Below are 12,500 nucleotides of genomic sequence, written 5' to 3' on the forward strand. Positions count from 1 at the left end.
ACAGAGACCTCGCAATTTTTTTCTTCAGATCTGTGTTATCTTAAACTCTCTTTACACTGGTTAAGCCGAACATAAGCACCATAAAAATCAATATTCTCGTAACGAAAAGGTACAGTAAGTAAATTTGATACATTTTGACACTGAAACTGTTAATACACATCTGGTCTGTTTAATTATATATATATATATATATATATATATATATTTAATCTTTTATCCTTTTTCGTTTATCTTTTTCTTTCTATCATTCTCTTTATTTTTTGATAATTTAATCTTTGTTGTCTATTTGCGTTGAATAGTAGAATGCATCTTATTTTCCAAATACTTTTACTTATTTTTTTCCTACATTTTTTCGGAGAGAGTTTGGTAGCTGCAGCGTCATCTTCAAAGAAAACTACGTAAAACATAATTATTTCCATGAAAGTGAGAGGGAAAAGAGAAAGGAGGAGGAGGAGGAGGAGGTGAAGAAGAAGATTAAGATGAAGAAGAAGAAGAAGAAGAAGGGGAAGAAAAAGAAGAAGAGGGGGAAAAAGAAGAAGAAGAAGAAGAAGAAGGGGAAGAAGAAGAAGAAGAAGAAAAAGATGAAGAAGGAGATGATGAAAAAGAAGAAAAGAAGTGGAAGAAGAAGCAGAAGAAGAAGAAGAAGAAGAAGCAGAAGAAGAAGAAGAAGTGTAGAATAATGGTAATAAGAATAAGAAGAAGGACGAGGAGGAAAAAGAGAAGAACAGGAATTAAAACAAGAAGAAAGGAAAATAAGAAGAGAAGAAAGAGGACGTTAAGATTAGGGACAAACATTTCAACTCTTGATATCCGTTCTAGTCTAAGCAAGACAATTTGCAAATCGGCTGATGAACAACGACTGTTGCAAGACGAAAAAGAGATAGGAGGAAAGAACAGGCGAAGGAAGGGAGAGAGATCTTTGTCTTCAGGAAACTGCTAAGGAAATTCCCGGATGATTATCACCTGGAAACAGATGGCGTTGTGTCTGGCGGCGATGGGCACGTTCTATAACAGCGAGAGAGAGGGATGGAGAGAGAGAGGGAGAGAAAGGGGGGGGGGGGAGAGAGAGAGAGAGAGGGGAGGGGAAAGAGAGAGAGAGAGAGAGAAGGGGGGAGAAAGAGAGAGAGAGAGGGGGGGAAGAGAGAGAGGGAGGGGAGGAAGAGAGAGAGAGGGGTGGGGGGAGAGAGAGAGGGAGGGGAGGAAGAGAGAGAGAGAGAGGGAGGAAGGGGGAAGAGAGAGAGAAGGGGGGAGAAAGAGAGAGAGAGAGGGGGGGGGGAAGAGAGAGAGGGAGGGGGGAGAGAAAGAGAGAGAGAGAAGGGGGGAGGGGGAAGAGAGAGAGATAGGGGGGGGAGAAAGAGAGAGAGAGAGGGGGGGAGAGGGAGAGATAGAAAGAGAGAGAGGGGGGGAAGAGAGAGAGAGAGAGAGAGAGGGGGGTGAGAGAGAGGGGGGGAAGAGAGAGAGGGAGAGAGAGAGAGGGGAGGGGGAAGAGAAAGAGAGAGAGAAAGAGAGAGAGAGAGAGAGAGAGAGAGAGAGAGAGAGAGAGAGAGAGAGAGAGAGAGAGAGAGAGAGAGAGAGAGAGAGAGAGAGAGAGAGAAGGGAGGGGGAAGAGAGAGAGGGGGGGAGTAAGAGATAGAGGGGGGGAAGGGGAGTGAGTGACTGAGTGAATACGTGAGTGAGATCGAGAGATATATAAACACATATAGAGAGATGGGGAAAATAGAAAGGTAATGCATTTCATACCACTATTTCAACATAAAAGTGAAAACGGTATTTTTCCACAAAATAGAAAAGTTTCACCACTTTTTACCGGAAGTATGAATTACTCATATGCAATGGCCTCCGAGATAATATTCCATAATATCTGTTGCTAAAACACTAATGACTCTCGCTTGCACCGTGACATGGATTAACAATTCGCCAGATCCTGAAGGCCCTTTATATGAAAGCGAAAGTCACCCTCAAATTTTCACTTATTCCCGTTTTCTTTCTTTTTTTTCCTTTGCTTCGTTTTCATTTTTCTCCCGTTTTCTTTCTTCCATTTTTTTTTTATGAATCGGTTTCTTTCTCGCATTTTTTACCCGTTTTCTTTCTTACATTTTTTATTTTTTATTCAGCGTCCATGAATTACCAGCAAAGACATCATCTTCATGAATTTGAGGGTTATATAGTATGACAAGCAGTTCTTATGTTTGGACAATGCACACTGATGGGCATTTTTCTCTGATTTCCTGGTGGGTAAATTTCTATAATTTCTTACGATATTTCGAGATTGCTATGATTCTAGAAATAAAAGTTTGACTCAAAGTAGCCTGAACTTATTATACTAAACCTCTATGTTATTTTCGGCGAAGATAGTGTAGGTTCGTAGCCTTGTCCGCGGGGAAATTATATATTAGCGCAGTACATTAAATATCACATAAATCTTTACTATATTTTCAGTGCTAAGATAATATGAAACTGTACAGCAAAGTATTCTATCCGATGAAAGTTTCGATTTAGTTGAATTTAGCAAATTGAAAGGTGGAAAAAATCGTCGGCAAAGTAGCGATTTATAAAACAACTTTTTGTGTATAATCATTTTTAGAAGGGGAGAAAATAATTAGAAGGATTTTAACTTCCTATCAAGATGGATTAGAAGTGAATAAATACACTATATTCATTACATATATAAACTGTGTTATGAATTATATAAGTAATCCAACGTTGTTGTTTTTTTTGTTGTTTTTTCGATTCGTTTTCCTTTTTTTTTTTTCGTTTTCATAGATTCCATGGCAATATCAACGTTATAAAAAAAGAAATAATAATAATCACAAAAAAATCATAAAAACACAAACCCACAGTACTTTCTCCCTAGACAGACACACACACAAAAAACACACACACACACAAAAACACAAACCAAAAGAAACACATAAAAAGGAAAAAAAAAAACGTTGACCATTTCTCCCAAGCCCCTATTTCCCTTTCGCTGTCGCCGACCCGAGCGATCATTATCTTCCTCATTAGGTAAGTTGCAGACCGCGACTTTCTGTTGGTTTTGCCCGGTCGAGGCGTGTGGCTTCTTAGAACTCTTCAAGTCGGTGCAGGATGCTAAGCAGGATATAGTCTTTTGCCTATGTGCTGATATGTATTTGTATATATGCATACTTATATATATATATATATATATATATATATATATATATATATATAGAGAGAGAGAGAGAGAGAGAGAGAGAGAGAGAGAGAGAGAGAGAGATCCGTTTATACATACATACACGTATAATTATGTATTGACTCTCTTTCTGTGTGTGTGTGTGTGTGTGTGTGTGTGTTTGTACATATATATACATATATGTGTGTGTGTGTGTGTGTACATATATATATATATATATATACACATATATATGTGTGTGTGTGTGTACATATATATACATATATATGTGTGTGTGTGTACATATATATACATACATATACATACAGACATATATATACGTACATATACGTATATGTACATATTTCGCGCATGTTCTTTTTCATCTGCAATGATTCATCATTTTTATTATCGTTACCTTATTTGCAACAGACTCACGTAGGTCAAAGCCGATGCCATTCACACGTGTTCGCACAAGATATGAATAGCAGCCATTTTCTTTTTTCCTCTATTTTCTTCATCACAATAGCATTCCTTCTTTTTGTTTTATCCAGAAAGAGATCTGTGAAAGTCTTTGCCATTTTCACTTTCATTCAACCTCAAAGTCATGCTTTCTATTGTCAAAGACATTGCTGGACACTTCATGATAACGAGTCACGTCATGAGGTCAAGAACATAGTGAATGCACGTTTTTTAGTGTATAGAATGAACTGTTGGGTGTATTGTTTTTGTCTTATCTGTGAAGAACTAAGTGTCTGAATGCGGTGTATATATATTTTTGTATTTTATATTTCATGAATCTGATTTGGACGTTATGTATTTTCTCCCCTTCTCTCTGTCTCTCTCTCTCTCTGTCTCTCTCTCTCTCTCTCTCTCTCTCTCTCTCTCTCTCTCTCTCTCTCTCTCTCTCTCTATCATCTTTTTTTCATGTTTTTGAAATATAATAGAAGTCTGAGCCTCATTGTGTATGAATATATCATATATGCAAATGCAACTGCAAACATATGCACTCATATTAATGCTTACATTGGTATTCGTGCTCATTTCATGGAAATATGTGTGTGGGTGTGTGCGTTATAATATTTATGCCAAATTAATAGAATCTTTCATGAAACTGTACTAAAAATGCACATTACATGAACATTTCTAAAATAGAAAATGGAAATACACGGAAATAACTCAAACACATTAAAAAAAAAGAAAAAAAAAAGTTGATAAGAAAATAAGCCATTGTCAGGAACAACTTTTTCTTTACGCTTCGAGAAGGGGAAGAAAAAAAGTCCCGGATGTAGCTCCACACGAGGAAGAAAAATAAAAACGAAAAACAACTTGGGAAGAAGAAGAAGAAGAAAAAAAAAATGCTTCACCCTTTCTTACGTATTTTCTGACTGGACGAGAGAGAGAGAGAGAGAGAGAGAGAGAGAGAGAGAGAGAGAGAGAGAGAGAGAGAGAGAGAGAGAGAGAGAGAGAGAGAGAGAGAGGAAAAAAAATAATGAATTAGAAAAAAATAGTGAGAAAAAATCCCATCCGATGACAAAACCAGTTTTGCGAAAAGGTCATTCAAGACATTTTTTTCTTCTTCTTTTTTTTTTTTTTTGAGAAGAAAGAGAAAGAACGTGTTTTTTTTTATCCTCTTCTTCTTCTTCTTTTTTCTTCTTCTGAGACGAGGAAGAAGAAACAAGGGACAAACTCAGCTCGGAAGTTAACATTCATTAAATACTTTTTTAAAGTGAATATCTGGAAATATAGTGAAACTGTCACCATGAACAAGAAATACTGTTCAATGAAGCCAAGGCAATAAACTCGTGAGATAAAAATAGGAATGATGAAAAGAGAAGAATTAATAGAAAACAAAATCTATCGCGTTCAAAATAAACTTGATCTGAAGAAACACATAAAAAAGATAATAAAAAAAATTCAGATATCACGACTCATGAAATCAAATTAGGAAAGATATCAACAACAATAACACCAACAACAATACCAAGAAATGCATAAGATTATAAAAAAAAAAAAAAAAAAAAAAAATAGGCCTATTACAAATGAAGAAAAAAGTTAGTCCTATTGAAATTCAAGGTGAGAGTGTCGCCGAGGGATCTTAAGAAGTTCTGAGACGTCCTAAGGATAATCTTTAAGATCCTGCCTGTCTGTTTTTCTTTTTTTCGCTTTTTTCGTTTTTTTTTTTTTTTTTTATCCTTTCCCCCTTTTTCGTTTTTTTGTTTTTTTTTCCCCTCTTTTCGTCTTTTTCCTTTTCTTGGAAGACTGTTAAGGCGTGACTCGGAAATGGTGTCATTTTCTTTGTTTTATTTACCCTTTTTGCTTAAATGTCCTTGGTGATGTGAGGATACTTTGATTTTTTTCTCTCTTTTATTTTTTTTCGATGACTATATTGTGTTACAGTGCGTGTGTCAGAAAGAGAAAAAGTTGAATGGTAAAGGTGCAATGTGCAATGCCGGATCTCCGTGACGGTTGCGTGAAATGCAAGGTTAGTTGAACATTTCTTAACAGAATTGAATAAATCTCTTTCTCCTTAAAAATGTATTCATATACGTGTCCATTTCTTTTCTTTTGTTATTTTAGTGACTTTCATAATAACGACAATTTCATATACAGAAGAATATAACCAGAAACCAAAAACATAGAAAAAATAGAGTTTAGTAGAATATAGTATAGCAGAGGTACGGGAGAAACTACGCATATTATACTTAAACAGCCTATAAGCTTTGCATTAGTCAACCTCCCACACAAAACCCAGACAAATATACATTCAAGCTACACTCGTGACGGGCAGCTTTTAATCCTCCTCCTCCTCCTCCTCCCTCCCTCCCTCCCTGCCTCCTCCACACTCTCTCCTCCACATACACTTCAGCTCCCCCCCCCCCCCTATTGTTCCCTCCACATACACCCTACCCCCCACCCCGACATGGTCTTAGTATCATCCCCCCCTCCACATACACCCCCCCCCCCCCCGACATGGTCTTAGTATCCTCCCCCCCTCTCCCCTTTTTCCCCATGCCAGTGCTGTTGCCATCGGCTTTTTGCCATCGCGTGTTTTTCAGTTGTGCCAATGGAAAAAGAAAGTAGGATAATACATGCACGCTAAGGACTGGTTTGTGGACCGTGGCCTTGACGAGGTGTTTTTGGCCGCTGCCTGCTAGTTCTACTGCTTCTACTTCTCCGATATTTCCTACTTTTTTTCTACTGCTTCTTCTGTCTGTCTTCCGCTTCTCCTACATGCGTCTGTCTGCTTATTAACTACTTCTTCTATTATTACTCCTGCTTCTTCTCCTTCTACGTCCCTCATCTCCTACCACTTTTTCTATATCTCCGACTTCTTTTGTGACTGTCTGGAACTACAGGAGCGTCGCCTTCGTCTATTTCCAAGCCTCCTCTTTATATTTTTCTTAACCGACCCTCTCCCCTCAATCTCCCTCCTTCAGTGTTTCAGTGGGTGACAAATGGGGAGGGGGGAGGGGGTCACAGGTTCTGAGGCCTGTTGTCTCTTGGCCTATTCGAAAGCCAGACAAGTAGACGACCTTCACACGCTTTCGTAAGTCCGTTGTGTTCGTTATTTCGTGTTCGTGGTGTTCGTTACTTTACGGTCGTTGTGTTCGTTATTCCATGTTCGTTAATTCGGTACTTTTATCGTTTCGTCACGTTCGTTATTTAGTTTCAACGTATTTTCCCCCTTGCTGTTATTAGGAATGTTGCTTTGTTGTTTTGTTGCTTTTGTCGATGGACTTAACGCTTTAGTCTATGTATCTTGTTTTCATGCCACCATTTGTTGATCATGCATCGCTTCCTTTAATGGCTATTGCAGAAGCCGCGCCCTAAACAACATAATTAATAATGAGTACAGCTTGAGACTCTTGAATGTTAAAGTGTGCATTGCGCTTCTCGACTGTTAAGGTAAAACTAACTTAACCGCGATATTATTTGTATCATTATTAGCCTTAATTGTATCATTTTCATCAATTTATTATATTTTTTATCACCCTCACCCTTATCATTATTATTATTATTGTTATTACCATCACTATCATCATTATCACCACCGTCATCATTGTTAATATATCTATGTCATTATCCATAACATCACCAGCATCGTTATGATAATTATCGTCATGATCACAATCATTATCATCATATCCACCATTCCTTAGCGATTAGCATTTTTATAATTAATTGATTTTCTGCCACCTTTTCTTTTCTGTCTTTCTCTCTTCGTATTCTTTCGTCCTTCTTTTAATTCTACTTGTTTCTTTTTCCATTCATTCATCTATTTATTTATTTATTTTTTTCTTGCAAGTAGAAAAAAAAAGAAAAAAACAGGTTGAGAAAGGAAAACAGGCATATATAGAAGGTGAAATAAACAAGCAAAAAAGGAGAAGTAGGCAGATGCAGAAACAGGTAGAGATGCGGAGACAGGAGAAGAAGCAGGAGAAGAAAGTGCGTTCGCGTTCTTGTGTATGTGTGTGCTTGTAACGTGTACATGTACGTGTGCGTGTGTGTGTGTGTGTGTGTGTGTGTGTGTGTGTGTGTGTGTGTGTGTGTGTGTGTGTGTGTGTGTGTGTGTGTGTGTGTGTGTGTGTGTGTGTGCGTATGTGTGCATGCGAACACACTTCCGGATATTTCAACAACGCATGTCTAACAGCAGCTGTCTGTCGTATACCATGATGCAATGAAAAAATTTAGTGATAAACTTTCCATGCCATAAAACGACAAAATAACTATAATCACCATTACCATAACTATAACAACTCGTGCGACAAAGAAACAGTGCAAGTTGTATCAATTTTTAGTTTCAGTAATGAGATCATTATCGTTTTTTTTTAAATCTTTATATCTCAATTAAGATAATCATTCACGGAAGGGCCACTACCGTCACACCAGGTCATAAAACATAAAACTTAAACCACCAGGACAGAATATCCATGACGTAAGATCACGCGTTATTACTTTTTTTTTGTTTTTTTATCATTATTATTATCGTTATTATTTTCTTCTGTGATTATCATTATTATTATTTTACCTCTCTTAATCCGAAGCAGAAATGGTTTGAATTCAGTTGTATTTTTTTTGGAATCATTTTCGGAGAGAGAAAGAGAGAGAGAGAAAGAGAGAGCGAGAGAGTGAGAGAGAGAGAGAGAGAGAGAGAGAAAGAGAAAGAGAGAGAGAGAGAGAGAGAGAAAAAGAGAAGGAACAGTAGAAGGAGAGGGAGAGAGAGAAAGTTTACCCAATGTCCTTACGTAAACTTACCTAAATATAGGGCGCCTGTCCCTTAGGGGATAATACTGTTATTATTTCAGGTCCTTACCTTCGCATCTCAATGAAAAAGAAATCTACGAAAGGACCTCCTCCTCTCATACCCTCCCCCCTTCTTTCCCCCCTGCCCCCTCCCCTCATCACTCCTAACCCCCCCCTACCCCTTCCCCTCATCACTCCTAACCCCCCCTCCCCCCTCCCCTCATCACTCCTAACCCCCCCTACCCCCTCCCCTCATCACTCCTAACCCCCCTACCCCCCAACCCCCACTGCACTCTCGCCCCGCCTAAACGTCCCAATAGGCATTAGAAAGTTCCAGAAGTTTCTTCCGTCGACAGTTTACCAAGAACCCCCGCAAGAGCTCCCTCGCTTTCACTTTCTTCTTCTCTGTACGTTTTTTTTTTTGTTTTTTTTCCCCTCGGTTGTCTATCACGTTTTTTTTTTAATCATGGTTAACGGTTTTAACGGTCAGGCATGTTCTTTATGTATGTCTTGTTTTAACTTTTTTTTTCTTAATTCTTTTTTTTTCTTTCTTTTTTTTGGTCTTATTGCTGGTCTACTTTCCCCGTGTGTTTAATGTAACGTTTTCCCTTAGTACGTGTTGAGCGTTGTTGCACGCGGCTACCGTGCAACAACGCTCACAATGTATGTCGACCTTTTCTTGAATAAGGTTAATCCCCTCAAACATCATTATTCAAAAGGAATAATACATTCTCGTGAAAGAACTCATACACTTCTTCGAATTCCTTATTTCATTATACATTATACAGTTACATTTACTCAAAGAAAAAAAGGTAAAATATTAATATCAAACGCAACAGAACCTCGAAAATTTTCTCGTCTCACAACAAACGTCTCGACCAAAATAGTAAGAATAATTCCCTTACGCTCGTTGTGTGCGCGGGATCTTTACACCGTAACAGTAAAAAAAAAATTAATGATTCACGCGCTAGTACTGGTGATACAGTTGTCGCTATGCTTGATTCTACCTTTACAATACAGCAAATGACAAATGTAGAAAATGTGTGAATGAGAATGAATATCTTCACAAAACAAGAGATGTATTTAACCGGTTTCTACCTTCGTTCGTAAAGCAAGTTTCTATCTATATTTTTCAATGGAAGTAAGCACGTGAAAGAGATGTACATTGTAAATTGTAAATCTTATTATGATCATTTAACATCATTATTCGTCGTTATTTGAATATCTGTCTTCAATACCAGTATCATTACTGTTATCATCATTTAATCTTTATCCCATCTCAAATTACTGATAATAATGAAAATTAATTCAGTTTCCCATTCGCCTTGATCCAGAGGGAGTGCAGGTGAGTACGAAACACAATGGAAGATAATGAAAAGTCGTTGCAAAGGCGTTATTTCTGTAAGAAGAACAATGCGCCTTCACATGAATATATAAACTCTTAGCACGAAAGTTGGCAGAAAAAAACGGAAACAAAGAGACGAAGGGAAAAGGAAAGAAAGTGAAGGAAAAGAGACGAAGAACACACACATATGTGTACATATGCATATATATATATATATATATATATATGTGTCTGTGTGTGTGTGTGTATTTATGTGTGTGTGTGTGTGTGTGTGTGTGTGTGTGTGTGTGTGTGTGTGTGTGTATGTGTGTGTGTGTGTGTGTGTGCATATATATATATATATATATATATATATATATACACACACACAGAAAATAGGAAGCTTTGCAGAACATAAACAACCAAGCCCTTCCGGCAAGAAAAGTCCTCTCGGCCTTTCCGTCTGTGTCGTGGCAAAAAGTCCTCCTCTGACATCCTGAATGGTTAATGACAAAAAGAAAAATCCTACTTGAATGGGCTTCCAATTACACGCTGGTGTTGATATGCATTCATAAACGTAAATAGTGTGTTTATTGTTTGTACCAATATGAGTGTTTGTATTGAACAAAATTCATATCTGCTCTAATAAATCTAAGTAAAAAGAGTTTTCCAGCGTTACAAGAAAAGCTTAGACTAATGATTAGTATATACACGTACATATACACATATACATACATATATACATACATACATACATATATATACATATATATACATATATATATAGGTATATATGTATGTATGTATATGTACGTGCATACACTAATCATTAGTCATTATACATACATCCACACACACAAATATTTTCAATGAACTTATCAAACCACTTTGATTGCTTCAGTTCCGGTCTAAATTTTTGAAAATATATCGCTACCCTCCCCCACCCCCCACCCCCTCAAAAAGAAAAGTGGGAAGGAGTTAGGGAAGGGGGTAGGGGAGAGGGGGGGTGCGACGCCAGATGTGAGTGTTGGGGGGGGGGGGGGGGGTTGAGAACAGTGGCGTTTTTGTGTCTGATTGACATACCGAGAATCGACGTTAGAAAGGGGGAAATAGTAGTTGCTACTATAGTATTCGTAGGAGTAGGGATTGTAGTAGTGATAGAGGGAACACCAGTAGTAGTAGTTGTTTTTGTAGGGTGGTGATAGTAGTACAATAGTAGTAGCAGTAACAGTAATAGTAATAGTAATAGTAGTGGTGGTGATATTGGTAGCAGAAGTAGTAGCAATAGTACGAGTAGTAGTAGTAGTGATGGTGGTGGTATTGGTAGCAGAAGTAGTAGCAGTAGTAGTACTACTAGTAGTAGGAGTGATGGAAGCATTCGCGGTTGTAATAGTAACCCGAGAAGTCATCAAGAATGCGGAAATCATGTTCCTGAAGAAGATTTATCCAGCTTCGCAAAGATATTCTAGTTATGATGGGAAATCTTCCGTGTTCTTGTGCTTTCCAGATATCTTTCTTTGCTAAGAACAATTTCAGCATTGTTGTTGTTGTTGTCATTATTATTACTGTTAATATCATCATCATCATCATTATCATTATCATCATCATTTTTATTACTGTTATTGTTATCATCATCATCATCATTATTATCAATATTAGCATTATCATGATTATAATACTTACAATCATGATCACCGTTATTACTGATCTCATTGTTATTATCATTATCTTTACCATTATTCGTCACTGACATTAACATTATCATTATCATCATCACTATTATTACTATCATTGTTACCATTACTATTTTCATTTTCATTATTACCATTACCGTTGCATACCTCATACTCTCTCTAGCATTGTCTTCACCAACAGCAATTAATTAATTAATTTCAGCATTATCGTCTCCTCTTCTTTCTCCCACATCTCACTTCCTTCCCCCACCTCTCTCTTCCTTCCCCCACCTCTCTCTTCCTTCCCCCACCTCTCTCTTCCTTCCCCCACCTCTCTCTTCCTTCCCCCACCTCTCTCTTCCTTCCCCCACCTCTCTCTTCCTTCCCCCACCTCTCTCTTCCTTCCCCCACCTCTCTCTTCCTTCCCCCACCTCTCTCTTCCTTCCCCCACCTCTCTCTTCCTTCCCCTACCTCTCTCTTCCTTCCCCCACCTCTCTCTTCCTTCCCCCACCTCTCTCTTCCTTTCCCCACCTCTCTCTTCCTTCCCCCACCTCTCTCTTCCTTCCCCTACCTCTCTCTTCCTTCCCCCACCTCTCTCTTCCTTCCCCCACCTCTCTCTTCCTTCCCCCACCTCTCTCTTCCTTCCCCCACCTCTCTCTTCCTTCCCCTACCTCTCTCTTCCTTCCCCCACCTCTCTCTTCCTTCCCCCACCTCTCTCTTCCTTCCCCCACCTCTCTCTTCCTTCCCCCACCTCTCTCTTCCTTCCCCCACCTCTCTCTTCCTGGATTTGCAATCTCATGTTTTTTTCCCAGCAACCCTCCCCCCTTCACCCCCTCTCCCATCCATTCATATGCCCCAACCCATCCCCCACCCCTTCCCACACACACACTTCCTTTACTTCTTCATCTTTCTTCCCCCACCCCCCTTTCACGCTCCATTCCCCTCCCCCCTCTCTATCTAACTTATCATCCACCTCCCATTCTTCAACCCCCACTACTACTACACCTCCACCCCCTCCCTCTCTCCCTCCCTTACGTAATCTCGATCCACAAGAACTCCCCCCCCTCCCCCTTCCCCCCCTCCTCATCAGTCACCAACGAAGAACCCCAATGAATCTTCCCCC

At 38.8% G+C, this 12,500-nt stretch overlaps 1 protein-coding gene across 1 annotated transcript in view; it reads right to left on the reverse strand.

Moving 5' to 3' along the window:
- Positions 1-12,500, reverse strand: part of LOC125033217 (protein takeout-like) — a 34,503-nt gene that overhangs the window by 8,642 nt on the left and 13,361 nt on the right. The window lies entirely within an intron of this gene.

The sequence above is a fragment of the Penaeus chinensis genome, chromosome 16, assembly GCF_019202785.1.
Source record: "Penaeus chinensis breed Huanghai No. 1 chromosome 16, ASM1920278v2, whole genome shotgun sequence".
Lineage (NCBI taxonomy): Eukaryota > Metazoa > Arthropoda > Malacostraca > Decapoda > Penaeidae > Penaeus > Penaeus chinensis.